We start from the raw sequence: 26,811 nt of genomic DNA on the forward strand, positions 1-26,811 counted from the left end.
ATCTCTAGGAAATAGGAATTATTATCTTTATTTCATAATTAAGAGAATTAAGACTCCAGGAGTAATTTGCACACGGTTACACAAATAGTTTCACAGTGGGGAAGTGAACTCAGGGCACCTTCACCTGCACTCCGCCACCCTCATCCTCACCTCCAAAGACAGGCCATTCAGTGGTGCCTTTCTGGAGCCTTTTCAGTTGTTAACTCTTAAGACCCCAGCAGAGGCAAATGCCAGACAACCACTGTGAAGAGTGAGCTCACCATCCAAAATTACAGACCGCACCAAGAAATGAACCGTAGCAAGAAATCCAGCTGATTAAACAAATGGAAGGGTTCACACTCCAAGGACTGGGGATAACAGAAAAGCCTGAAAGAAATCTTAATCTGGGAATATTTAAAATATCCAAGGAGATAAAGGGAAGATTAGAAACCATGAAACAAGTGCAGGGAAGAATGGAAAGGAAGAAGCAGGAAGGAATAGGGAGGAAGAAATAGAAATTCTAGGCACAAAGAAATAGTCATTGCAATAAAAATTCAGTTAACAGGTTGAAGAGTAGACTAGACACAGCTAAAAAGAGACAATGATAGGGGTGGGGGTGGGATGAATTGGGAGATTGGGATTGACATATATACACTAATATATATAAAAGAGATAACTAATAAGAACCTGCTGCACAGTACAGGGAACGCCACTTCGCTGTACAGTAGAAACTAACACAACATTGTAAAACAACTATACCCTGATAAAAAAAAAGAGAGAGAGAGAGAGACAATGATAGAGCTGAGGAAATTTCCTTCAAATGAAACAGAGAGCTAAATCATTGTCAAAGAAAGAACTTAGGAGACACTGAGGATGGAATGATTGGGTCAACATATTCTAACAGGAGTTCCAGGAGGATAAAATGGAGCAGATGGGGCAGAGCTGCATTTTAACAGATAATGGTTGAGGACTTTAAAGAGGTGAGAAAAGACAAGTCCCCAAATTGAAGGAGCACATCCAGTCCTGGGCAGGAAAACAAATCCTCGCCTATTCTTTTTCCATTTAGTTCCTCAACAAATATTAACAGAGCACCTACTATGTGCCAGGTACCGTTTAGGCACTTGGACTATCTAATTGTATAAAACAGGCAAGGGTCTTCCATACAGGTGGGGAAGATAGATAGTAAACAATAAACATAATATGTTAGTAAAGTCTCTAGATTGTTAAGTGGTATGAGAAGAAAAAAAAGGTAGAACATGTTAGGAGGGTTAGGAATGCTGGGTTGGGGAGGGCAGATTACAGTATTAAATAGGAGAGTCAATATTAACTAGGACAGCCTAATTAAAGAGGTGAGATTTGAGCAAAGACTTGGCATATAATGTAAAACATCGAGAACACAGAGGACAAAAATAAAATATTAAAAGTGAAAAGGCATTACCTATAAAGGAAGAGCAATTTGGGGGACAGAAGATTAAATGAAGCAAGCGTTTGCATTTATTGAGTACTTACTATAAGCCAGACACTGTGTTTTATGGTTTACATGCATTATTGCTAATCTTTACAATAACTCAAGAAGGTAGCTCTGTTTATCCCCAATTTACAGCTCAGGAAACTGGAGCTCATAGAGGTTAAATGACTTCCCAAGACCAAACAGCTAACAAGCAGTTGAGTCAGGGATCAAACTATGATCACCCCAGAACCAAAATCTAGTTTATGCTTTCACACTCCAAATAAAGCCATTATCAAGGTCACTGGTAATCTATCACCAATTCCAGTTAACACTTTTTTTTTTTAATAAATTTATTTATTTATTTTTGGCTGCATTGGGTCTTCGTTGCTGCGCACGGGCTTTCTCTAGTTGTGGCGAGCAGGGGCTACTCTTCGCTGCAGTGCACGGGTTTCTCACTGTGGTGGCTTCTCTTGTTGCAGAGCACGGGCTCTAGGCACACGGGCTTCAGTAGTTGTGGCTCGCAGACTCTAGGGCGCAGGCTCAGTAGTTGTGGCGCACGGGCTTAGTTGCTCTGTGGCATGTGGGATCTTCCCAGACCAGGGCTTGAACCCGTGTCCCCTGCATTGGCAGGCGGACTCTTAACCACTGCACCACCAGAGAAAACCCCCAGTTAACACTTTTTAGTTATCTTTCTTGACCTTTGCTGCCTTTGATCCACCACACTTTTACTGTAAAGGGCCAGGTAGTAAATATTTTAGGCTTTGTGAACCATAAGGGATTTGCTGCAGCTACTCAAACCCTGCCATTGTAGTGCAAAAGCAGCCACAACTACACTTAAACAAGAGTATGGCTGTGCTCCAGTAAAACTTTATTTATGGACACTGAAATTTGAATTCCACATATTTTCCTGTTATTTATTTCAACTATTTGAAAATGTAAAGCCCATTCTTAACTGAGAGGCTGTGCATAAACAGACAGCAGAGTGGATTTGACCTGCAGGCCATAGTTTGCTGACCATGGCCATAAACCATCCCCATTTCTTGACAGTGTCCTCTCCATTAGCTTCTAACACTTCTATAGTATTTAATGCTGTTCTAAGTGCTTCACATTTATTACCTCATTTTATCCTGAGACAATTATGTGAAATTGACATTATTATCCCCATTTTACTGATAAGGAAAGTGAGGTACAGAGAAATTAAGCAGTTTATTTAAGGTCACACAGCTGGCAAGAGGTAAAGACAGAATTCAAACACAGCCGTCTGACTGCAGAGGCAGGATCAAGAAAGATAGGTGAGGCTCTGCTACGGTAACAAATAAAACTCAAAATCTGAGTGTTTTCCTTCCAGCGAGACCTCCAGAGGGATCATGGATGGGAAGGAAAAAAGCATGGGAAGGGAGACCTGCTCTTCATTGCACATTTCTTCATCCCACGATCATTTGACATCCCTAGTCACTGGCTCTCCCCCTGTGCGAAGAGGCAAAAGGATGGAAAACGGAGCTTACTCAGGTGCCCAGGAAGAGAGAGATGGGTTTAGTGAGTGCGAAGCCAGCCTGGGCCACAAAGCTCTGTCCCCCACCATGTGTTCTCTCTCTGGCACTCCTCCTACTTCTTGGCTCACTCTTTCTTGCTTTCCTTGCTGAGGTCCACTCTGTTGGTCTATTATTTCAGTGCGGGTGCCCGCCAGCATCCTGGCCAGGGACCCTTCAGTCCTCACTGCACATATTCTCTTTTGAGAAGCTTGACCACAGGCAGTTTCTCTTTTCATAAGGCATGGAAACCTCAACAAAGTAGGGGCTCCGTTCACAAGGAATAGTGAGGAAATGTGGGCATTTCAGCTTCACTCAGAATTCCCTGGTGGGCTCCCAGCGCCTATGTCTGCCTACTAAACAGCACTGGCTGGGTTTCCCATGTGCATCTCAAACTCAACACGTCCAAAACTGAACTCACCATCTTCCCCCACAAAATCTGTTCTTCCTTCTGTTTCCCCTATTTCTGTGAAGGATACCACCATCCTCCCAGCTGCCCAAGCCAGAGACCAGGGCATCTTCCTAGTCTCCTTCCTTTCTCTCCCTCCCTACATCAGTTTGATCAAGAAGCTGGTCAGCTGGTCAGTTCTCCTGTGCAGGCATCTCTCCTTCCCTCCCCAGTTCCACTGCCACTGTCCTGGTTCACACCCTGACCCTTCTTCCCCAGGACCACTGAGACAGTCTCCTAACCAGTCTCCCTTCCCGAGGCTCCTCACCCATCAAAATCATCTTGCTGAAAAGCCAAGTCAATCATCACATTCCACTGCTTAAAACTCTTCATGGCTCCTCATTGATGTTAGACTTAAACCAGAACCTCTTATCATACATGGGAACTTTCAAATTAGAGTCTGACCCTCTCCCCTCCTTCCCCAAACTCATCCCTTGCCAGTCACCAAAACACACTGAATGCTCCAGCCACACCAAGCCATTTGCAGTTCCCCCCCAAGTGGGTTGTGCTTTGCACAGTCTCTTTCCTCTATGTGGAAGCTTCCACAACCCTATCACCCCTATGCCGGATAACCCCTACTCATGCTCCATCAGAACCACGCTTCTCCTTGAGGAAGCCCTTCTCATTACATGTCACCTTCTTGGGGGATCCATGAGACCCTGTGTTGTAATATCCTCTTGCATTGCAGGGACTGTGTTCTGCTCTCCTGCCCAACACACAGTATGTGCTCAATAAATGTCCATTTTTTTAAAAAGTCAATAAAATGATTTCCAGTTCTTCTACTTAATATGTAACTTTTTGATAACTTGATAACTCTTGCTAACTCTTTCGAGCCTGGGTTTCCTCTTTTCAAAAGTGATGACAGTAACCCCACTTAGACATGCTGTTTGGAGAAGTAGGGAGTGTAAGGTACCTTGTAGGGAACAAATGCTTCATAAATGTGAACCCCTTTCTCTCCTCCCCCAAACCCAACTTTTCAGCAATCAGTGTCTTTCTGTAGCTGACAGAGGCCACCATTGCTTCAGTTAAGTGAATGCTAATGGAGCACTTATGGTTTTCAGTCTGGCATGTAGGAGCTTAAAAATTACCACTGTCCTAACAAGTAAAAAGCTGAACAAACTGAAAAGTCTCTTCTTAGAAGTGAGGTCATAAGGCAAACTGCTGCACCTAAAATTGGAGAAACAGGCAGATTCAGAGAATCACAACTTACCAGAGCAGAAAACCTCCACAAGAACCAGGGCCAGGGTAAGAAAACCTAAACTGTAATTGATGAATTGCTGGAGACTCAATGTAGGCAAGTCTGAGGATAAAAACTCCATGGGCATCCAGTCATGGGGTCCCCACGCTTTTGTGGATTTTACCACTAGGAGCTCTACCAGATTCTCACAGTGAATATCAGTCTCTTCATGCTTCCAGCAGGCGGAGGAGAAAAAAAAATCATTTTGAAAGCCACCTGAGCACTCTGTCCTTAACAAGGACTGCTCTCAGGAGAAACTAACCTACTGGGGTTTTATTAGAGTCTAACCTACCTAGGAGAATGGAAATAGCCAACTCCATCCTCCTCTAGCCATCCTGTCTCATCTAAGGGGGGGGAACCTGAGAAGCAGTGGTGAAGTTCACAGTCCAAGGGCACAGGCTCACCAAAAGACTGAGACCTAATCATAGGACAATGTACACTTCATAGAACGTGTCTCCTCCCCCCACACTTTACCACTACAGTACTAAAAGCTATTTACTGCAGTTCCTTTTACCTAGTACATCACATCCACTTTTCAACAAAAAATTATAAGGCATACTAAAGGTAAAAACACAGTTTGGAGAGACTGAACAAGCATTAGAACAAGAGTCTTCAGATAAGTCAGGAATACTGGACTTATCGGAATAGGAGTTCTTTAAAACTATGATTAATATGCTAAGGGCTTAAATTGAAAAAGTAGACAACATGCAAAAACATATGGCTAATGTAATCAGAGAGATGAAAATCCTAAGAATCAAAAAGAAATGTTAGAGATCAGAAACACTGTAACAGAAATGGAGAATGTCTCTGATGGGCTCAATAATACACTGGACATGGGTGAGGAAAAATATCTCTGATCTTGAGGATATGACAAGAGAAACTTCCAAAACTGAAAGTCAAGAGAAAAAAGACTGAAAAAAAACCCCAGAATATTCAAAAGCTGTGAGACAATTACAAAAGGTGTAATATATCAATATATGTAATGGGAATACTGGAAAGAAAAGAGAGACAGAAACAGAAGAAATATTTGAGGCAATAATGATGGGAATTTCCCCAAATTAATGTCAGACACCAAACCACAGATCCAGGAAGCTCAGAGAACACCAAGCAGGTTAAATATAAAAACAAACAAAAACTACATCTACCCATAATCATATTCAAACTGCAGAAAATCAAAGACAAAGAAAAAAATCTTGAAAGAAGCAAGAGGAAAAATATATCTTGCCTACAGAGAAGCAAAGATAAGAAAAACATCTGACTTCTCCTCAGAAACGATACAAGCAAGAAGAGAGTGGAGTGAAATATTTAAAGTGTTGAAGGGAAAAAAACCTAGACTTTAGTATCCTGTGAAATTATCCTTCAGAAGTGAAAGAGAAATAAAGACTATCTCAGACAAACAAAAATTGAGGCAATTTGTTACCAGTAGACCTGCCTTGCAAGAAATGATAAAAAAAAGTTCTTTAGAGAGAAGGAAAATGATATAGGTGAGAAATTTGGATCTACATAAAGAAAGGAAGAGTATCAGAGAATGAATAAGTGAAGGTAAAATAAAAACTAATTTTTCTTATTCTTAATTGATCTAACCAATAATAGTGTGTTCAAAATAATAGCAACAATATATTTGATTATGTGTGTTTATGTATAAGTGAAATGAATGACAGCAAGGGATGGAAGGGAGGAATTAGGAATATTTTCTTATTACAAGGTACTTGTACTGTCCACGTATTTGAAAGTGGATTTGGATTAGTTTAAATGTATATTGCAAATTCTAGAGCAACCACCCTTTCTAAAAAAAGGTTTAAAAAGAAATATAATCGATATGCTAAGAAAGGAAAGAAAATGGAATCATATAAAATGTTCAGTTAAAGCCACCAATGCAGAAAAAGTTTGGAAGACAAAAATAAAAACAAAGAACATGGGCAATAAATAGAAAATAGTAACAAATATGCTAGATGATAATCCAACTATATCAACAAACAATTTAAATATCAGTGATCTAAATACTTCAAAGACAGAGTTTTTCAAAGTAGATCAAAATACAAGATCCAACCACATGCTGTCTACAAGATACCTATCTTAAATATAAAACACATATAGATAAATGTAAAGGAATGGAGAAAGATATGTCATGTTAACACTAATTAAAAGAAAGCAGGAATAGCTATATTAATTTCAGACAGGGCAAAACTTCAGAGCAAGGAAAGTTACCAAGGCTAAAGATGGGCAGTACATAATGATAAAGGGGGGGGGGGCTCAATACTCCAGGAAGACATAACAATTCATAATGTATATGCTCCTAACAACAGAGTTTCTAGATGCAGCATCTGCCCAAGTCCTTGATCCCATTCCTTCCATTTGCCCCAGGACCTTGCGCCATTAACTGATACTGCTTTATCTTTCTAAAGTTCTCATCTTCAGAGTATCTTTTTTCTCTATCTAAGAAGCCACCATCCCCACTTTGAAGAAAGAGGTAGCCATCAACAGTACCAAGTGTCATAGAAAGGCCAAGTAGGATACTGTCTTTCCTCTCCCTTTTCCTTCAACACCATATTTGGTGAAAGAGATGTCAGCTGCCCTGCTCCTACGTCCTCACCTTCCATTCTGCCCTATAAAACAACTTCTGCCTACCTATTCCCCTAAGAGACAATTAAGAGTCATCTAATTAATGTCAAGTCAGGAGAACATTTCCTGTTTCTTACAATGTCTGGGACTCCAGATGCTTGATGGCACTTCTGCTTTCTCAGAACTCTTGGCTCCCTTGGCTTATGCCACCTCTATGGCCATTATTTCTTTGTCTCCTCCCCACCCCCCAGCATGGTTTTTCTTACTCTGCCCTGGCTTTAAAATATTGTGTTCACCAATTCCTTTTTTTTGTTTGTTTGTTTAATGCCAGCTTTCAAGGAAGGAAGAATATGTCTGACACTGTTATATACTCATTCTGTTTAAAACCCGTCCAGATGCCTTAGTGGGCTCTGTCAGGAGTGGGAGGGTCCCTCTTCTTTTACAGCTGCTTCAGCCATGCCCATGACTTCAACTGTATTAATTTATGTATTCATTCAACGAATGTAGAGAATATCTGATGTGCCAGACTCTTATATGAGCTACTGAAAATATATGGTGAGCAAAAGAAGACACGGTTCCTACTATCATGGCTTTTATGGTAGAAATAGATAATAGTAGAATAATCACATAAATATAATATTAAAACTGAATTAAAAGTGTTTGGGAGAAGAAGTACATACTGCAGTGTGTAAGATCAAGTGGGATTTATCCCAGGGATGCAAGGGTTTTTCAATATCCACAGATCAATCAGTATGATACACCACATCAACAAACTGAAGAATAAAAACTATATGATCATCTCAATAGATGCAGAAAAAGCTTTTGACAAAATTCAACACCCATTTATGATAAAAACTCTCTACAAAGTGAGCATAGAGGGAACATACCTCAACATAATAAAGGCCATATATGACAAATCTACAGCTAACATCATTCTCAACCGTGAAAAGCTGAAAGCATTTCCCCTAAGATCAAGAACAGGACAAGGATGTCCACTCTTGCCACTTTTATTCAGCATAGTTTTGGAAGTCCTAGCCATGGCAATCAGAGAAGAAAAAGAGATAAAGGGAATCCAAATTGGAAAAGAAGAGGTAAAACTGTCACTGTTTGCAGATGACATGATACATAGAAAATCTTAAAGATGCTACCAGAAAACTACTAGAGCTCATCAATGAATTTGGTCAAGTTGCAGGATACAAAATTAATACACAGAAATCTTTTGCATTTCTATACACTAACAATGAAAGATCAGAAAGAAAAATTAAAGAAACAATCCCATTTACCATCACATCAAAAAGAATAAAATACCTAGGAATAAACCTATCTAAGGAGGCCAAAGACATGTACTCCAAAAACTATAACATGCTGATGAAAGAAATCAAAGATGACACAAACAGATGGAAAGATATACCATGTTCTTGGATTGGAAGAATCAATATTGTCAAAATGACTACACAACCCAAGGCAATCTACAGATTCAACGCGATCCCTATCAAATTACCAATGGCATTTTTCACAGAACTAGAACAAAAAATCTTAAAATTTGTATGGAGACAAAAAAGACCCTGAATAACCACCTAGAGGGGTGGGATAGGGAAGGTGGGAGGGAGATGCAAGAAGGAGGGGATATGGGGATATATGTATACATATAGCTGATTCACTTTGTGATACAGCAGAAACTAACACACAATTGTAAAGCAATTATACTCCAATAAAGATGTTTAAAAAAAAAAAAAAGACCCCAAATAGCCAAAGCAATCTTGAGAAAGAAAAACGGAGCGGAGGAATCAGGCTTCCTGACTTCAGACTATACTACAAAGCTACTGTTATCAAAACAGTATGGTATGGCCCAAAAACAGAAATATAGATCAATGAAACAGGATAGAAAGCCCAGAAAGAAACACACACCTATGGTCAATTAATCTACAACAAAGGAGGCAAGACTATACAATGGTGAAAAGACATTCTGTTCAATAAATAGTGCTGGGAAAACTGGACAGCTACATGTTAAAAAATAAAATTAGAACATTTTTTAACACCATACACAAAAATAAACTCAAAATGGATTAAAGACCTAAATGCAAGACCAGTTACTATAAAAATCTTAGAGGAAAACATAGAACACTCTTTGACATAAATTGCAGCAATATCTTTTTTGATCCATCTCCTAGAGTAATGGAAATAAAACCAAAAATAAACAAATGGGACCTCATGAAGCTCAAAAGCTTTTGCACAGCAAAGGATAAACACAGCAAAAACAGATAAACAAAACAAAAAGACAACCCACAGAATTGGAGAAAATATTTGCAAACAATGCAACTGACAAGGGATTAATCTCCAGAGTTTACAAACAGCTCACGTGGCTCAATATCAAAAAAAAACAAACAACCTAATTAAAAAATAGGCAGAAGACCTAAATAGACATTTCTCCAAAGAAGACATACAGATGGCCAAGAGGCATATTAAAAGATGCTCAACATTGCTAATTATTAGAGAAATGCAAATCAAAACTGCAATGAGATATCACCTCATACCAGTCAGAATGGCCATCATCAAAAAATCTACAAACAATAAATGCTGGAGAGGGTGTGGAGAAAAGGGAACCCTCCTATGCTGTTGGTAAGAATATAAATTGATACAGCCACTCTGGAGAACAGTATGGAGGTTCCTTCAAAACTAAAAATAGAACTACCCATATGACCTAGCAATCCCACTCCTGGGCATATATCCAGAGAAAACCATGGTTCAAAAGGAGACATGCACCCCAATGTTCATTGCAGTGCTGTTTACAATAGCCAAGACATGGAAACAACCTAAATGTCTATCGACAGATGAATGGATAAAGAAGATGTGGTACATATATACAATGGACTATTACTCAGACATTAAAAAGAATAAAATAATGCCATTTGCAGCAACATGGTTGGACCTGGAGATTATCATACTAAGTGAAGTAAGTCAGAAAGAGAAAGACAAATATCATATGATATCACTTATATGTAGAACCTAAAAAAGTGATTCAAATGAATGTATTTACTAAACAGAAAGAGACTCACAGACTTAGAGAACAAACTTATGGTTACCAGGAGGAGGAGAGGGATAGATTGGGAGTTTGGGATTGATATGTACACACTGCTGTATTTAAAATAGATAACCAATAAGGACCTACTGTATAGCACAGGGAACTCTGCTCAATATTCTGTAAAAACCTAAATGGGAAAAGAATTTGAAAAAGAATAGATACATGTATATGTATAACTGAATCACTTTGCTGTACACCTGAAATTAACACAACATTGTTAGTCAACTAAACTCCAATATAAAATAAAAACTTAAAAAAAAAGAAGTACATAGTGCAGTGCGTAGATGTGGTCAGGTGATCAGTGAGGCGAGGAGAGGCTTTTCTAAGACAAGAGATGCTTCAGTTGATATCTGAAAGATGAGTAAGAGGTAACCAGGTATGTGTGAGAAAGTGAAAGAACAGGAAAGGATGGGGGGCACAGGGGATGTTCAGAAAGAGGAAATAGCCTGTATAAGCAGAAAGAGTCACAGCATCTGGAATGAGGCCAGTGTGACTGATTGCAGAGTAAAGGGGAAGGGGGTGTGAGATGAGCCTGGAGAGTGGGGCAATGGGAAGTACTGAAGAGTTGTTTTCTTTTGTTTCAGGTAGAGGAGGGTGTGTTAACATTATGTTTGTGTTTAAATTTAAAAAAAGATTGTTCTGGCTGCAATATGAAGAACACTTGGAGGAAGGCAAGAATGGATCTGGGAAGTCCAGGGAGAGGCTGCAGCAGTCCAGGCAAGAGATCATGAATGGTACCTTGGAGTGGAGTAGTGGAGGAGATGGACAGGAAGGGATGAATTTGAGAGGTACTTGTGAGGTAAAATCAGCAGGACTTTGTGTTGGAATGGAATTGAGAGCCAAGAGGCAGTAAGCTGTTGAAGATGATGCCAGGGTTTTTTACTTGTACAATGGGGTGGATGGTAGTGACATTCACTGAGCAAGAACACTAAGAAGACACCAGCTCCATAAGGAAAGAGCATGAGTGTCATTTTAGACATGCTGAGTACAAAGTGCTTTAATGCACCCAAGTGGAGAATTCAAGTGAAGAGTTAAATACAGTGGTCTGGTGCTTAGAGGAAAGATCTGGGCTGCACATATAAATTTGTGAGCTTCTGAATATAGGTAGTGCTTGAAACTGAGTGGAGATGAGATACTTAAAGAAAGAGAGCAGAATTGAGAAGAGAAAGAAGAGGGTCTAAAGCTGAGTACTGAGGAAATGTAAAGGTTGGGTAGAGGAAGACAAGGCAGCAAAACAGATGTGAAAGAAGCTGTTAGAAAGATAGGAGGAAAGTCAGCAGAATGTGGTATTCTAAAAGCCAAAGAAAACAGTATTTCAAGAAGCAGAGAGTGTCAAGTGTTGATTCAAAGATTAGAAAAAGGGAGAACGGAAAATGGCCATTGTATATAGAAACGTGGAGGAAATTGTTGACCTTCCAAAGAGCTGCTGGGGGAGGCTGTCTTGTTTGTTTGTAATAGCAGACACTTGACCATGTTTAAAAACTCATAGGAAGGCTCCATTTATTCATGAGAAGGATAATAGACAAGAGAGAGGCAGTTTCCTCTGAATGCAGGAGGAACTAAAGCACAGGGTTTTCAAGCACAGGTGGAGAGACAGGCCTAAGAACAGAACAGGGACCACGCGCGCGTTGTAACAGAAGGAACATCGATCGGATGGGAGTGTGGGTTTGTATGTTTAATAGTGGGACGCTGATGAGGCAAAACCATCTGTTAAGAGTGCAAGATTTGAAGCAAGTGGAGGATTGAAACGTTGTGGAATCCAGCAAAGAATGAACTAAGGAAACCTAACAGGATTGGAGTCTCATATAGAGTATGAGAGCCCATTTGACATTAGTCCTGAAAATTGGTTTTTGACCAATCGATCCTTTTCATTTTTTTCCATTTTTTTAGCAAATGTTAGTTGGGTGTCCCAGAGGTACCAGACACTCTTCTAGGACTAAAGATACAGAGGGCGGAGGAACTCCCAAGGGGCACAGAGATTGTCCATAGTATGCTTCACTCAGTGATGGAATTTTACCGAATATGCTATCAGGGCAGAGCATTAGCAGTGTAAGGGATGGTGCACCAAGGACAGGAAGGGAAGTGGACAGACCACAGTTAGGGAGCAAAGCCCAGAAGACCTAGAAGTACATTTGACTTCTTTAAAAATATAAGTCTATGTCACAAATATGAACCAGCTCTTTATTTAAAAGAATATTTGATCCTAGCAATCCTACAAGGATCATTTCAAACCCTGCTTCTTCTTCCTTGAGACCTTCTCTAGTAATTAGAGTAGACATTCATTTCTTGCTTGTCCCACTGAACACCCAAAGCACTTGAGGTTCATACCCTAAGTCTTAGCACTTGATTATATGTAATTTTGTATTTCATTGCACACCGACTCATATTACTCCCTGATTGTCTCCTTCATGCATCCATTATGAGAAAGAGCATTACTGTGGAGCCAGACAGACCTAGTTCAAATTCAGTGCCACACTTATGGGTTGCAAGTTACTTAACCTCTTCAAGCCTAAGTTTCTTCATCTGTAAATACAGACATAATACCCCCAGGCTATTTGGATTAAAAGAGATGATCCACGTAAAAGCACCTGACACAGTCGACCATCCAGTAAATATTTCCTCTTCTTTCTTTCCTTCTTGAGAGGGAGGACGCTATCACGTACTTCTTTTTTGTCTACTACACTGTGACAGGGACAGTGCCAGGATCAAAATAGACTTACTGGATAAAATCATAATGCCACATTCCCCGGCCAGAACAGATAACAGACTTTAACGTGTGTGTGCACGCGGGTGTATTTCAAAAGAATTTCCGTAGAGATATTCAGCTTCTAAATCAAGAAATACACTAAGCCAAAACCTGTGTTAGGTTGTATGTGTAAAGCTGATTTAAAATAGTGCTATTCCCAAAGCAGTATATTTCAGCAATACAGCACTGATCATAATTTGGAGATTTATTGAGTTGTAGCTGACACCCTGAGTCCTATTCTAATGAGTAAGTCAGGTTTTTGTGGCAAGTTCTACAAGGACTGACTGAAGCTGGGAAGCTGGAATGGCCAGGTTTACCTCTCAGCTCTGTAGGAAGTACCTGTACTTGGTAGTGAAAACTATTGGTGGCCTCTTGGAAGCATGAAAGCAGGGACTTAGGAGAGGGAGAAGGACCAAGGTCAGAAAGATGTAAGTCTAGCATTCCCCAAACACTAAAACAAAAATATCTGCTGCACGTTCAGGCAGCCAGCCCTTCCTGACTGTCTCCATGGGCCACGGGCCGTTTGCAGCTAATTGATTCTGTAAGAAGAAAGACAAGTTCCATTTTCAAACCTCATAAATTATATAAGGATGTATTTTCACCATTCTTCACTGAAAAGTCAGGGATATCCTTCATATTTTCAGTATAGATATTAAACACTAAACAGCAGCATTGTCACTTAGGTTACCAATTTTGAGCCAGAAGTTCAGTATATTTCCACACTCTGAGACATAAAAGTGAATGCCTCATCACAATGCAGGTCTGGTGTGACCCATCACAGGACTAGAGGAGAAATCTTTGCAGAAGGAAATAAGAACTGATAGAATTCCTCATTTCAAAGCAATAGGATATACTCCAGGGGTAAAAAACATATGAAGGACTGATCGGTAAAGACCTTTTGCTTTTTCTTTTCAAAAACCCTATTATTCTTGTTAGACAGGTTTTATAATTAATTTCATGAGCTCCTGTGACATCTTATTAACCGGAATAACCTTGAACGCCCTGTCACTTTGAAGGCAAAATGAAAATATTTGTGATAACATAATAGCATCCCTGCATAATAAAGGAAAGGAAATAGAACTCACGTGTGACCCGTGTTGAGATGTACCTTGGAGCCTTAAAAGACAGGAAGCTGTTGTTAATGGGAAACCAGATAACCTTCTGGGCTTATTATGTATTTACAGAAGTAAGGGTGGGGAGAGTGTACGAAAGCCTGAAAACCCAATCTAAAAGCAAACACAGGCTCATACAGACTTACATGTGAGTGGCAAGAAAAGGATGTGAGGAGGTTGCCCTTTGCTCCTTGGAGTCGGTTGCCAAGGAGCGAGGTTACCATTGTCCACCAACTGATGAATTCCCTGTCTTTTTCTATGGGGTTTCGGCAATTTTTGTGTCAAATCCATGGTTTTATCAGGAATGGTGGTTGCAGCTAGGCAAATAGAGGCCCCCAGGCTTAGAGTCCTGGGCGGGTTTGAGTTCTGTTGCTACCGCTTAGTGGCTTCGTGATGTTGACACATCCACTTACTTCCCCGAGCCTCAGTTTCCAGATCTATAGAATGAAGAAAATAATGTGAAGATTAAAGAGCTGATTTCTATCAAGGCATCCTATCAGATGTAAAGCACTATACGTGTAGTTACAGAAACGTAAAGTCTTAACATGATGATTATTTACTGTAAGTTTCTCATATCTTCTTTTGAATGTAGATAGAAAATACTACAGAACAACAGTTTTACCATTCAGGATTTTGGAAGGACCCCTCCCTTCAAAATACATTAAATAATGGCACAGAGAGGAAGAAAATAATAAAACAGTGAAAATTTACTTGGGATGCCAGTCCCATCCTGAAAGGTTTCAGCAGACTTGCCTTATTTTACCAGCACTTATTCCTATTTCTGTCATAGCACTCATCACATGTATTATGGCCATTTGTATACATGTCTTTCTCTCCCAGGAGATTATACCTAGGGACCCGGACAATGTCTACTTCACTATAATTCCTCGATTCTTTGCATAATGCTTGAGAAAGTACAGGAAGGCAATTCAGAAATATTTTCTTCACAAACAGAATAAAGAAGAATCTCAAAGGGAAGTACAAGGAAGAAGCCTGATATTCTATGAAATATAAACAGAGAGCAGGGATTAAAACAAATCTACATGCAATGGTGACATTTTTTAATTTACATGTTTTCAAAAGAGGGTAGCAGGATGTTAAGGGATCTAAAAACTATCAGACGAGAAGTGGTTGAAGGATCTGGAAATATCTAAGTGGAGAAGTACGTTTTCCTGAGAGTATGGCCTGCCCACTCCATGGTGGGCGGGGCTTGTGGTCTGGTTCACAACTCTGTTTCCAGTGCCTTGCACAGCACCTGACTTATGCTCAATAATTAACTGTCCAGTGAAGAAGTTCGGTTATCTGTAAGGGACTATATTATTTTAGAAGAGGGAACTAGACTTCTATATTACTATGTAAGAGAGAATCAGGTCCTAGAGATGGTAATTACAAAGGTGGAATTCAGATCAATGTAGGAAGGAGTTTTCTAACTAGTGTTATCCAGCTGGATACCTCACTGAAGATATTCAAACAAATTCTAGGTAGCCATTCTTCAGGGATGCTTACAAAAATTGATTTTTGTACTGGGTGGGAAAATTATATGCCTCCTAAGGTCCTTTCCATCTCTGAGTCTGTTTGTTTAAGAAAGGGCCAAAGTGTGTGTGTGTGCGTGTGTGTGTGTGTAACATCAACTCCCACCGTCATTATCCCAGAAATATCTAAATATCACCCCCACTAGCCTGCTTCAGTACCTAAACTCCTATCTCTATGGAATCTAAAGGGGGGTGATACTGTGTCACTAGAAGGTCTCTCAATTTTTCATCATTAGCTTATATCATTTAACCAAATGTAACTAACTGCAGCTGAATAAAATTTCTATCATCTTAGAACATTGTTAATTGTACAACCCTTTTCAGGCTTAAATTCAGACCAGTAAAAATTATTGTATTATGAAATATCAAAAATCATAGGAGTTTTCTTTTAAAAGGTAACCCTATTAGGAGGAGTAGAAACATATTAAATAATTGTTGGCCATTGACCCTGAAGCACAAATGAGTTCCTTATCATTAAGCAGAGCTGGTGTTGTGCAGGGGTGTACTGTGGTTAAAACCATGGGTTGGGGTGTTAGACTGTCTGGATTTAAGTTCTGGTTCTGCCAATTACTACCCGTGTGACCTTGAACTTCTCAATGCCAAAGTTTCCTCACTTGCAAAACGGGGGTTTTGTGAAGACTAAATGAGATAATATATACCATACACTTAGAACATAATAATTGCTAAAGTGTATCAAGTACCTACGGAGAATCAGGCACAATGGTAAGCAGTATTCAGTTATCTTAACAACCCTACCTGCAGCCCCAAGTTTCACTTGAGACTTAGAGATACTAAGCAACTTTTCCCAGATCACACAGCGGGAGAGAGGCAGAGCTGTAACACACTGCACCCTCTCCATCCCCTCCAGTGCCAGAACCTGTGCTCCTAGCCTCCACCACCTCCTCACTGAGGAGGTTGCCCTCTAGCCTTGCATTTATGAGGGATTTTTAGAGTAAGAACCTGCAAGAAAAGTAACCATAATAATAGCTAAAATTTCTTGAGTGCTTTCTATGTTCCAGGCACTATTCAGAGCACATTACATGCATTAAACCTGGCAGAGCACATTACATGCATTAAACCTGGCCACAATCTTGTGAGCCTTTTTTTTTTTAATTCCCATTTTACAGATGTAGAACTAAGACCCAGAAAGGTTAAGTAACATGTCAAGGATTCAAAACCAGGCAGTCTGACATCACTGAGACTAAGTTTTAACCACCACAGTATGGTTCCACTTCAGGATAGCCCTTGAAGGGAACTTTGGAAAACCAGGAAACCATGCTCAGTTCCAAGATCTAAAGGAAGACGGGGTGTTGGGGTGAGGAGGAATCAAAGATAGTTGGAGCTCATTTACCCTTTGATGATTTTGCTAGAACTCCCCACGAGGTCAGGAGTGGGAATGGGCCCAGAGAAGAACAGACAGGATGGACTTTGGAGGCACGCCATGTGGCGGTAGGGATGGGGCTTCTGTTTGCTTGTCTTGTCTTTTTTTTTTTTTTGGTTGCGTTGGGTCTTCGTTGCTGCGCACGGTCTTTCTCTAGTTGTGGCGAGTGGTGGCTACTCTTCGTTGCAGTGCACAGGCTCCAGGTGCGCGGACTTCAGTAGTTGTGGCTCGCAGGCTCTAGAGCGCAGGCTCAGTAGTTGTGGCGCACGGGCCTCGTTGCTCTGAGACATGTGGGATCCTCCCAGACCAGGGCTCGAACCTGTGTCCCCTGCATTGGCAGGCGGATTCTTAACCACTGCGCCACCAGGGAAGCCCTGCTTGTCTTGTCTTTGATTTAGAAGTTTGCTGACTCATGAAGAACACACTTGGTTCTAAACAGTAAATGCAACAACACTCCTTTTAAAACCGCTTTGCTTTTTGATTAATCTTGTCTAGAGGAAACTGGCAGAGAACACAACCTAAAACTTGCAGTTTTTTACTGTATGTTCATAACCTTGAAGAAAATTTAGAGTCAGCAGCTTTTACTAAGTGCCTATCCTATGCCCAGAGCTCTCATGATCTGGCTTCATCTTAACCACAACCCTGGGAGGAAAGTATCATTATCCCCAAGGTCACACAACTAGTAATGTCTTCACTCCAAGTTCATCTCTTTCCAGTAAGTCATGCTGCTGCCCCAGAATCTATAATAATGATCCCCAGAAAACCTCTACTCACACATGCACACAAAAACTAGCTTATATTTTATCCTAGTATTTGCAATCATAGGAGTTAATCTCTTCACAGGCTTATATAAAATGAGCAAGCCCTATAAACAAATGTCTTAGATTGTAAAAAATGTCAAGTCTGTCAAAATGTCAAGACTGCTTCTCTTTCAGTACATAATATGCTTCCATTTCCTTGTTTGTTTGTTTTTTAGTTTAACAACTTTTTTCTTATTTATAAAATCAAAACTACATGCCAGGGAAAGTTTGGAAAATTACAATGAGTATAAAAAAGAATATTTTGGAGCATTTCATTGATTACTAGATAGATATTTAATCAAGTTATAATCAAACTTTTTCATTTAATAATATAGACTTTCCCATGTCATTGAATCATTTTTGTAAACACACTTTTAATGACAGTATAAAATATAATTCTACTATTCTGCTATAAATATAGTACTAGGTGTACTATATTTATTTTCATCATTCCCCCACTGCAGGGCACTTATTTTTCATCTTTTCACTGCTATAAACATTGCTGCCCTGGCATATCATTACACATCAACTTTGCCCAAATCTCTGATCATTATTCTAGGAGAGATTACTAATACTGGGATTATTGGGCCAAAGTGTATTAAGGGTAGTATTGCAATATTTCCACTTCTTTTTAATTAGATACACTTCAATAATAAAGCGAGGATTACTGATGGGACAAAAGAATTCTAAGGAGGAAGATTTTTAGATAAGGCTGTTTATCTAAATTGTTTGAAATAAGAGCTGTCAAACTGGGTCAGATTTAGTCCCACATGACTCAGGATGCAGAGTGTACATTAAATACTAAAATATCTGCAGTCCATTGATCAAGAGGCCAGTCCTCCAAAATGTCAGTCACCCTTGTGGCCAGGCTAGGTTAAGTCTCTAGGACGTGTAGCAGAACCCCTCCCAGGCTTTTCCTTGCAAACAAGTTAAGTCCACAATCAGTCCTTAATTTCACAAGCAGTTGCTTAGTTTCTTTGGGCCCGGCTCTGTGCTGGTGTTTCCATGACCTTCTTCCTTTCTCTAGAAACAATATTATTCAAAACGTCCAAGAGTTTGTGTCATTTCCAAACACATAGGCTTTCTTAAATACTTAAAGCTAGTTCCCAGAACATCTCCATTAATCTTCTTATGTTTCATTTGACCTTCCTATTATCTATGGAGGAAAATGTGTTTTTAAAGGAACAAAAGAAATTTGTAGAAGCAGAAGTAGGAAACAAAACTAAATCAATTTTTATAAGATATATAAGACAGACTAAAAGATATAGAGAATGATATAGCAAACACCATTTACCCACCTTCCAGCTTAAGAAATAAAATATTGCAAATAATTGAAGGCTTCTGTGCCCTGCCACAATCACTTCTCCTGGCCCTTTCCAGAGTTGTCTACTATTCTGAATTCAGTCTTTATCAATCCCACATCTGTCTTTATATTTCTACTCTGTGTGCAGCTATGTCACTAGAATATATGTTCCAGGAAAGCAGGCACTTTGCTTTATTCACTGCCATATCACCAGCACTTAAAACTGCATCTGGCACAGAGTAGGTATTCAATAAAGATTTATTTTATGTAAAATAGATTGTGTATTTCCAAGCAACGTAGGGTTTTTTTTTTCATGTTTCTGACCCTTATAAATTGTTCCATGTTGTACACATCCTTCTCAATGTATGCTGATAATGTAACTCTGCTTCATTCATTTTTACTGCAACATAGCATTCCAATGTAAGACTATAACACAATTTAGTTATCCATTCTTCTGACAATGGGCATTTAGGTTGTTTCCAATGTTTAATTCTGTAAATTTGGTGCAGTGAACATCCTGGCACTTTCTTATCCAATTGTGTAGGAGTTTCTCTATAACAAATAACAGGGGAGAAAGTGGAAAGAGACTGGCCCTCGTCTTTCCTAAATCTCTTCCTCTTCCAAATCTCTGCTGGGGTGAATGGAAAGATGGGAAATCAGCACAGCCCTCTGGGCATCACAAGTAAAATGAAGCCAGTTGGCCAGCCAATCTTTCAATGGGTTTGTGCATCTTCAACCTTACTATGCATTTCCAAATTGCTCTCACCAAACTGATTCTTTTAAATATTTAAATGTAATAATTATATACCCAAAGTAATTGGATTTATGCAATTCTGTCACTTTGTGCAATTCTATCAGTAAAAAACTGTGTAAGCACAGTTATGCTGTACTTGAAGTATACATAGCATCTCTAAATTAGAAACGTTTTTAGCAACAGTGGTACAGTAGTTAGGCAAGGACTGTAGCCCGCCTCCATGCAACCTTTCTGTATTTTTCTAAATCAGGCCCTGTCCTTGTAGGTAATGGAAGTTTCATTCTCAGTCATGGTATGAGAAGCCCCTTCTTCCTCTCCTTCAGGGTCTTACTAGAGTCTGAGAAGACTTACCTGGTCCAAAAAGTTTGAGGAAGAGTCTTTGGTTTTCAGCTCTTTATGGTCAACATGAGATGGCTTATTGTTCAAGCCTGTGTTTATCCACTCAAAAGTGGACTGCTGCACTCACAGCAGGCACGCTACTGTGACTGACCAGCTGGACCACAGGGGCCGTTGAGATCCCAGCCATCCACCTTCCAAACCCACTATTGGTCTTGGTGTTTCCTGGGACTGTTGGTGTAGGAGTGGGGTCAGGTCCCCTCAATTCACAAACTACCAACCTTTTTGCTGGAATATTTGCACTCTTCTGGCTGGGAAAGGCAGTATTGGCCCATTCCCCTCTCCTCAATTCCTACTTTAATCGTACCCTTTCTTGGACAATGCTACTCCTAGAGCTTAGCATTCTCTCGTTTATTTATATTTGTTTTTGTAAGGAACCAACAGCAGAAAATAAGACATGATTACTGCTTCATCACATATCTGACTAGCTTTATTTCTAGAGATTTTTAATCATTTTGATTTTCATCAGCTTTTATTTACTCTGAGAATGATTGCATTCAAATGACGTATATTTAAATTCTATAAACCAGACCATAGCTATCTGGTTGGCTTTATGTTTTCCAAAGAGATTTCAAATAGATTTACCAAAGCAGGAAATTAATATTTATTAATTTATTAATAAAGAAAAAAACATTGTCAGTTGAAGAGATAGCACTTCTTTCTAACTGCAGCTCTTCACTATGGAAAGTGAAGTCTGGGCAAAACTATGTTTTAAAAGCTCTCTAGGAGATTTTAATGTGCAGCTGGCTTGAGACCCACTGCCACTAGCTTAGAAGGCTGATGGCTGAAAGGGATCAAGTGCCCAAAAATAGTAGAGCAGATCAAAAGCACCAGGAGCAGTGCTTTCCAAAATGTAAGAAAATATGATCTTTTCAAATTTGTTTAAATGTGAAAAATGTGTGCCAGTTCATGAAGGTGACCCCAAGTCAGAGTAAGTGTAAGTGGGGTGCCAGGGATTTTGCAAGTTCCATACAGTTTTTCAGCTTTGCCTTTGCAAAGTGTCTGGTGGAGAAAACAACCAGAGAAGCTCCTAAAAAAGCAAATAATTTCTCAAGATTTACAGTTTTTAAATACCTACAAAGATTAGACTGTAGTCTCTGAACCTGCAGGAAAATGGGACTAAACCCCACTCCAAAAGCCGTTTCCCCTCTGAGCAGGGAGAGGTCTCATTCGGCATCAGCCTGAATAAAGACTTCTCAGGAGACTTCCCCGGTGGCACAGTGCTTAAGAATCCACCTGCCAATGCAGGGGACACAGGTTCGATGTCTGGGAAGATCCCACATGCCGCGGAGCAACTAAGCCCGTGCGCCACAACTACCAAACCTGCGCTCTAGAGCCAGCGAGCCACAACTATTGAAGCCCCTGTGCCTAGAGCCCGTGCTCCACAACAAGAGAAGCCACTGCAATGAGAAGCCCGTGCACTGCAACGAAGAGTAGCCCCCGCCTCGCCGCAACTAGAGAAAGCCCGCGCGCAGCAATGAAGACCTAGCGCAGCCAAAAATTAATTAATTAATTAATTAATTTTAAAAAGACTTCTCAGGAGGTTAACAGACTGTGTTCTGGTATTACACCTGCTGGAGCAGAGCCACCTGGACATGGGTACATTTCCCCATCTCCAAACTTGAGCTGGGGCCTAGAAGGTGAGTAGGATTTGACCAGGCAGAGAGCGTGTGTGCAGGGAAGAGAGAACACATGTAAAAGCACAGACTGGAAAGAATGAGCAGGGCCCACAGTTCCAAGTAAGATTACCAAGCATCCCAGCTTGCCTGGCTCTGTCTTGATTTAAAAGCTGAAAGTTCCACATGCTGGGAACCCCTTGCTCTTGGCAAACAGGGATGGTTGGTCACTCTAGTCTCAAAGAATGATGAGGAGTGGTGTGCAGGGCATCACTGAAGTCTAAAGCCTGCTCTTCTCACCTGTCTTGTGCAGCTTGTTCTGAAGGCCTATAAAATTCCTCTGCATGGGCCTGTTTGACCCTCTTTCCAGTGTCTGGGGTCTGATGTCTTCCTCTCTAAAGTTTCTTTTATTTTTCTAGAGCACGTCCTATAATAGCTTCCCTAAAAACAGCTGATGGAAGGTAAAAATTGTTGTCTTCCATTACTAAATGGTTTTACTCTTTCCTCGTAATTTCCTGATGGGTTACTGGGTATTTAATCCAAGAGTGGCAGTCAGCTTTCCTCAAAACGTTGAAGGCATCATGCCATTCTCTTCTGCCTCACCGGACTGAAGTCTGGGGTTATTCTGATTTTCCATCCTCTGTCACTGTGACCTATGTCTTCCCACCCTCCTCCCATCCCTGGAAGCTTTTAAAGATCTGAAGTTTCACAGCGATGTGCCTTGGTGGATCTTTTTTCATTCATTGCACTGGGCATTTGATGTGACCTTTCAAGGTGGAGACTCAGGTCCTTCAACCTTGGAACATTTTATCATTTTTTTTTTTTTTGGCTCATTTTCTACTGCTACTGCAGTAGAAAATGCTACTGCTGTTCTTGCTTTTTAGTTAATCCTTTTTTTTTGGCCACGCCACTCGGCATGTGGGATCTTAGTTCCCCAACCAGGGATCGAACGCACACCCCTTGCATTGGCAGGGCTGAGTCTTAACCATTGGACCACCAAGGACGTCCCCTTTTCCTGCTTTATCGGATGTTAGGCTTCCTGAATTGACCATCTCATTCTCTTCTCCCATTTTCTGCCTCTTAACTTTTCTATTACGTTTTGCTTTCTGGGAAATTCCTTAACCTCACCTTCTAATTGTTCTACTGAATTTATTTCAGCTATTATATTTTTAATTTTCAAGAGCTCTTTCTTCTTTTCTAACTGTTCCTTTCACATGTCATAAGTTTTTATTTTGGGCTGTAATATCTCATATATTTTCTGAGAATAATAATGTTTAGATTACTTTCTAAATTTTCCTCATTTCTTACATAATTTTTATTTCTTTTGGACGTATTTTGTTTATTTGGACCCCTTTCTTTCATATTTGAAGGTTTTTTCCTAACTTTTGAGATCCACAGCTGTCCATTTATATTAAAAGTGAGGCAGGTTAACAGCTCTGTGTGCATGGGGGCTCTGAAGTAGGAAGCTTTAGTCCAGCATGGTCAGGCAGTGTATTAGTTTCCTAATACTGCTATAACAAATTACCACAGACTTAGTGACTTTAGACTGCACGAACTTATCACTTATAGTTCTGGGGGTCAGAAGTTCTTTAAGTCAAGATATCAGCAGAGCTGTCTTCCTTCTGGAGGCTCTAGGGGAGAATCTGTTTCCTTGCCTTTTCCAGCTTCCAGAGGCTGCCTGCATTCCTTAGCTTGTGGCCCCTTCCTCTGCCTTCAAGGTCAGCAGTGTAGCCTCTTCAAATCTATTTATCCCTCTCCCTCCCTCCCTTCTTCCCTCTCTGACAACTACTACTTTCTTACATCTCCTATTCTGACTCTGACCATCCTACCCCTCTCTTTAAGAGTTCATGTAAGGGCTTCCCTGGTGGCGCAGTGGTTAAGAATCCACCTGCCAATGCAGGGAACACGGGTTCGAGCCCTGGTCTGGGAAGATCCCACATGCCATGGAGCAACTAAGCCCGTGTGCCACAACTACTGAGCCTGCGCTCTAGAGCCCACGAGCCACAACTACTGAGCCCACGCACCACAACTACTGAAGCTCGCATGCCCAGAGCCCGTGTTCTGCAACAAGAGAAGCCACCGCAATGAGAAGCCCACGTACCGCAGCAAAGAGTAGCCCCCGCTCGCTGCAACTAGAGGAAGCCCGCGTGCGGCAACAAAGACCCAACGCAGCCAAAAATAAAAATTAAAAAAAAAAGAAAAGAATTCATGTCATTATATCTACCCCTACAGCTTCTGAGTCAGTAAGTCTGAGATACAGTCTGAGAATGTGCATTTCTTACAAGTTCCCAGGTGGTGCTGATGCTTCTTCTCCAGGAACCACACTTTGAGAACTACATACAGATCTAATGCATACCTGTGAGCATTGCCTATATCCCCAGCAGCTAGCATAGTATTTGGCACATAGTAAGGCCGCAATCGATGGGCACTATCATTATCATCATTACTAATATAAGGAAATGGGGCAGGAAGAAGAGATACTATTTAAATTTGTCTTAAGTTTCTTGAATTAGGAAATAGTTTCTTAAATATCTGTGACTTTTGAATCAATAAATTTTAATTTTAATTATATTTTAAATAAAATTTTTTTAAAAATTGTATCCTATTTTAAAGAAATAAAGCTTACAGTCTTTTATCTGGTACTGTGTAAGTACCAAGTGGAAACACTGACATTCAGAGAAATCTGTGAAGGCTCTAAATCTCAGTCTTACAATGAGCAGAGTGATCATTTCAGGCTTCAGGTACATCTAGAATCTCAAAAATACGACACAGTTCTAGATCTTGTCCAAGAATATAAATATAAATTTCTTTAATAAAAGAGTCATCAAGACAGAAAAAAGAACATATTCAAATGCAGGGACTGTGTCCAATGGATGCTGATAAAGTGACTCGGACCTTAACAGAATGGGTCACCATACGCACAAAATAAGCAAAGGGGTAGATAGAGATTATGTCATTCCTAGCTTCATTGCAAAAGATGAATCAAATGAAGAGCTTTCAAAATGATAATAAATATCACAGGAAATATACAAAGCATGACAAAGAAAGAATGGATATCTTTATGTAGACACACTCCTCCAGCCTTTAAACAGGGATTTGTTACCAAACCCACGTTAGAACATTCATTTGTTTGCTCATGTACATTAGCACCAGTAAAAATGAAAAAACATAATACCCATTGTCTTTTGGAAGTTAATTTGCCAATCCTGCCAATCTACATTTCAAGTTGGTTTAAAATGATTCAGAGGGTCAACCAAAATATACTAGGAATATCATTTGAAGAACAGAAAATTTTCTTTGTAGAAGGACAAACAGTAATTTTCTTTGTAGAAGGACAAACAAAGTAGAAAGCATTTCTGACTTTCTACTTTCTAAGACTATTTCCTGTTTTTCCAAGGTCCATAAGCTCTTATCCTACTAAAAAGTTGTAGACAAGAGACAAGATGGTCTATATTATCCACATCATAAACTTTAGCATTACAGCTTCCACACAAGAAGATGAACAGGCCAAAGAACACTTTCACTGTCTTGATCTGGGTTAACTTGGCCTGGCACGTTGTAGGTGCTTAACAAATATTTGTTGAATAACTGGATGGATGGATGGATGGGTGGATGGGTGGATGGGTGGAAGCATGAATGGATGAGTTATATGTGAGTCCTGAATTTTCTGTTTAATATTTTTTTTACTTGAGTAGTACATGTTTATTTTATATAAATTATAAGATGTATTTAAAAGGAAAAGGAAGGGTAAGCTGGGATGAAGTGAGCGAGTAGCAGGGACATATATACACTACCAAATGTGAAATAGATAGCTAGTGGGAAGCAGTCGCATGGCACAGGGAGATCAGCTCGGTGCTTTGTGAACACCTAGAGGGGTGGGATAGGGAGGGTGTGAGGGAGATGCAACAGGGAGGAGAAATGGGGATATATGTATACGTATAGCTGATTCACTTTGTTATACAGCAGAAACTAACACACCACTGTAAAGCAATTATACTCCAATAAAGATGTTAAAAAAAAAAAAGACAAATACTGTATGATATCATTTACAGGTGGAATTTAAAATTTTTTTTAAAACCCAAGTTCATAGATACAGAGAACAAATTTGGTGGTTGTCAGAAGCAGGGGCTGGGGGGAAATAGGTGAAATGGGTGAAGGGGGTCAAAAGGTACAAACTTCCCAGTTATAAAATAAATAAGTCCTGGGGATGTAATATACAACATGGCAACTATAGTTAATAATGTACTGTATTGCATTTTTGCAAGTTGCTAAGAGAGTAGATCTTAAAAGTTCTCATCACAAGAAAAAAAATTATAACTATGTATGGTGAAAGATGTTAACTAGACTTATGTGGTGATCATTTTGCAATATATATAAATATCAAATCATTATGTTGTACACCTGAAACTAATATATGTCAGTTATACCACCATAAAAAAATAATAAAAATCTTTAAAATGAAGCAAACAAACAAATAAATAAAAGGAAAATGATCTATAACCATGGACCCACGTTTAAGCCATTTAATATGCTAACATTTTAATTTTTATAAAGAAATTTTGTGTATACATACATTTTTATTAAAATGGGATCACAGTATTTCTACTCTTTAGTTGCTTATTTATTCACATAATACTATGTTGTGAACCTCTTTCAATACTAATCAATATGCTTCCTCACCATTTTTGAGTAGTTGCATAAAAGTAGAAAAAAACACAATAATTTGAGAATTTTGTAGGTCTCTATACCTTAAAATAATAAAACTGGATTTGCTGAAAATATTCTTGAGATAAGCTAAGAATATTATTATTAATAACTTGAACCCTGCTTTAATGAAGAAAAGTAATTTATATCAATTCTGTGTAAACTAGAACCTCTGCATTG

The 26,811-nt window shown here is 39.6% G+C and overlaps 1 protein-coding gene across 2 annotated transcripts in view; it reads left to right on the top strand.

Annotated features, from left to right (window-relative positions):
- Positions 1-26,811, top strand: part of AK5 (adenylate kinase 5) — a 251,823-nt gene that overhangs the window by 141,143 nt on the left and 83,869 nt on the right. The gene's annotated exons all lie outside the window — the stretch shown is intronic.

Source organism: Balaenoptera acutorostrata, chromosome 1, assembly GCF_949987535.1.
Source record: "Balaenoptera acutorostrata chromosome 1, mBalAcu1.1, whole genome shotgun sequence".
Lineage (NCBI taxonomy): Eukaryota > Metazoa > Chordata > Mammalia > Artiodactyla > Balaenopteridae > Balaenoptera > Balaenoptera acutorostrata.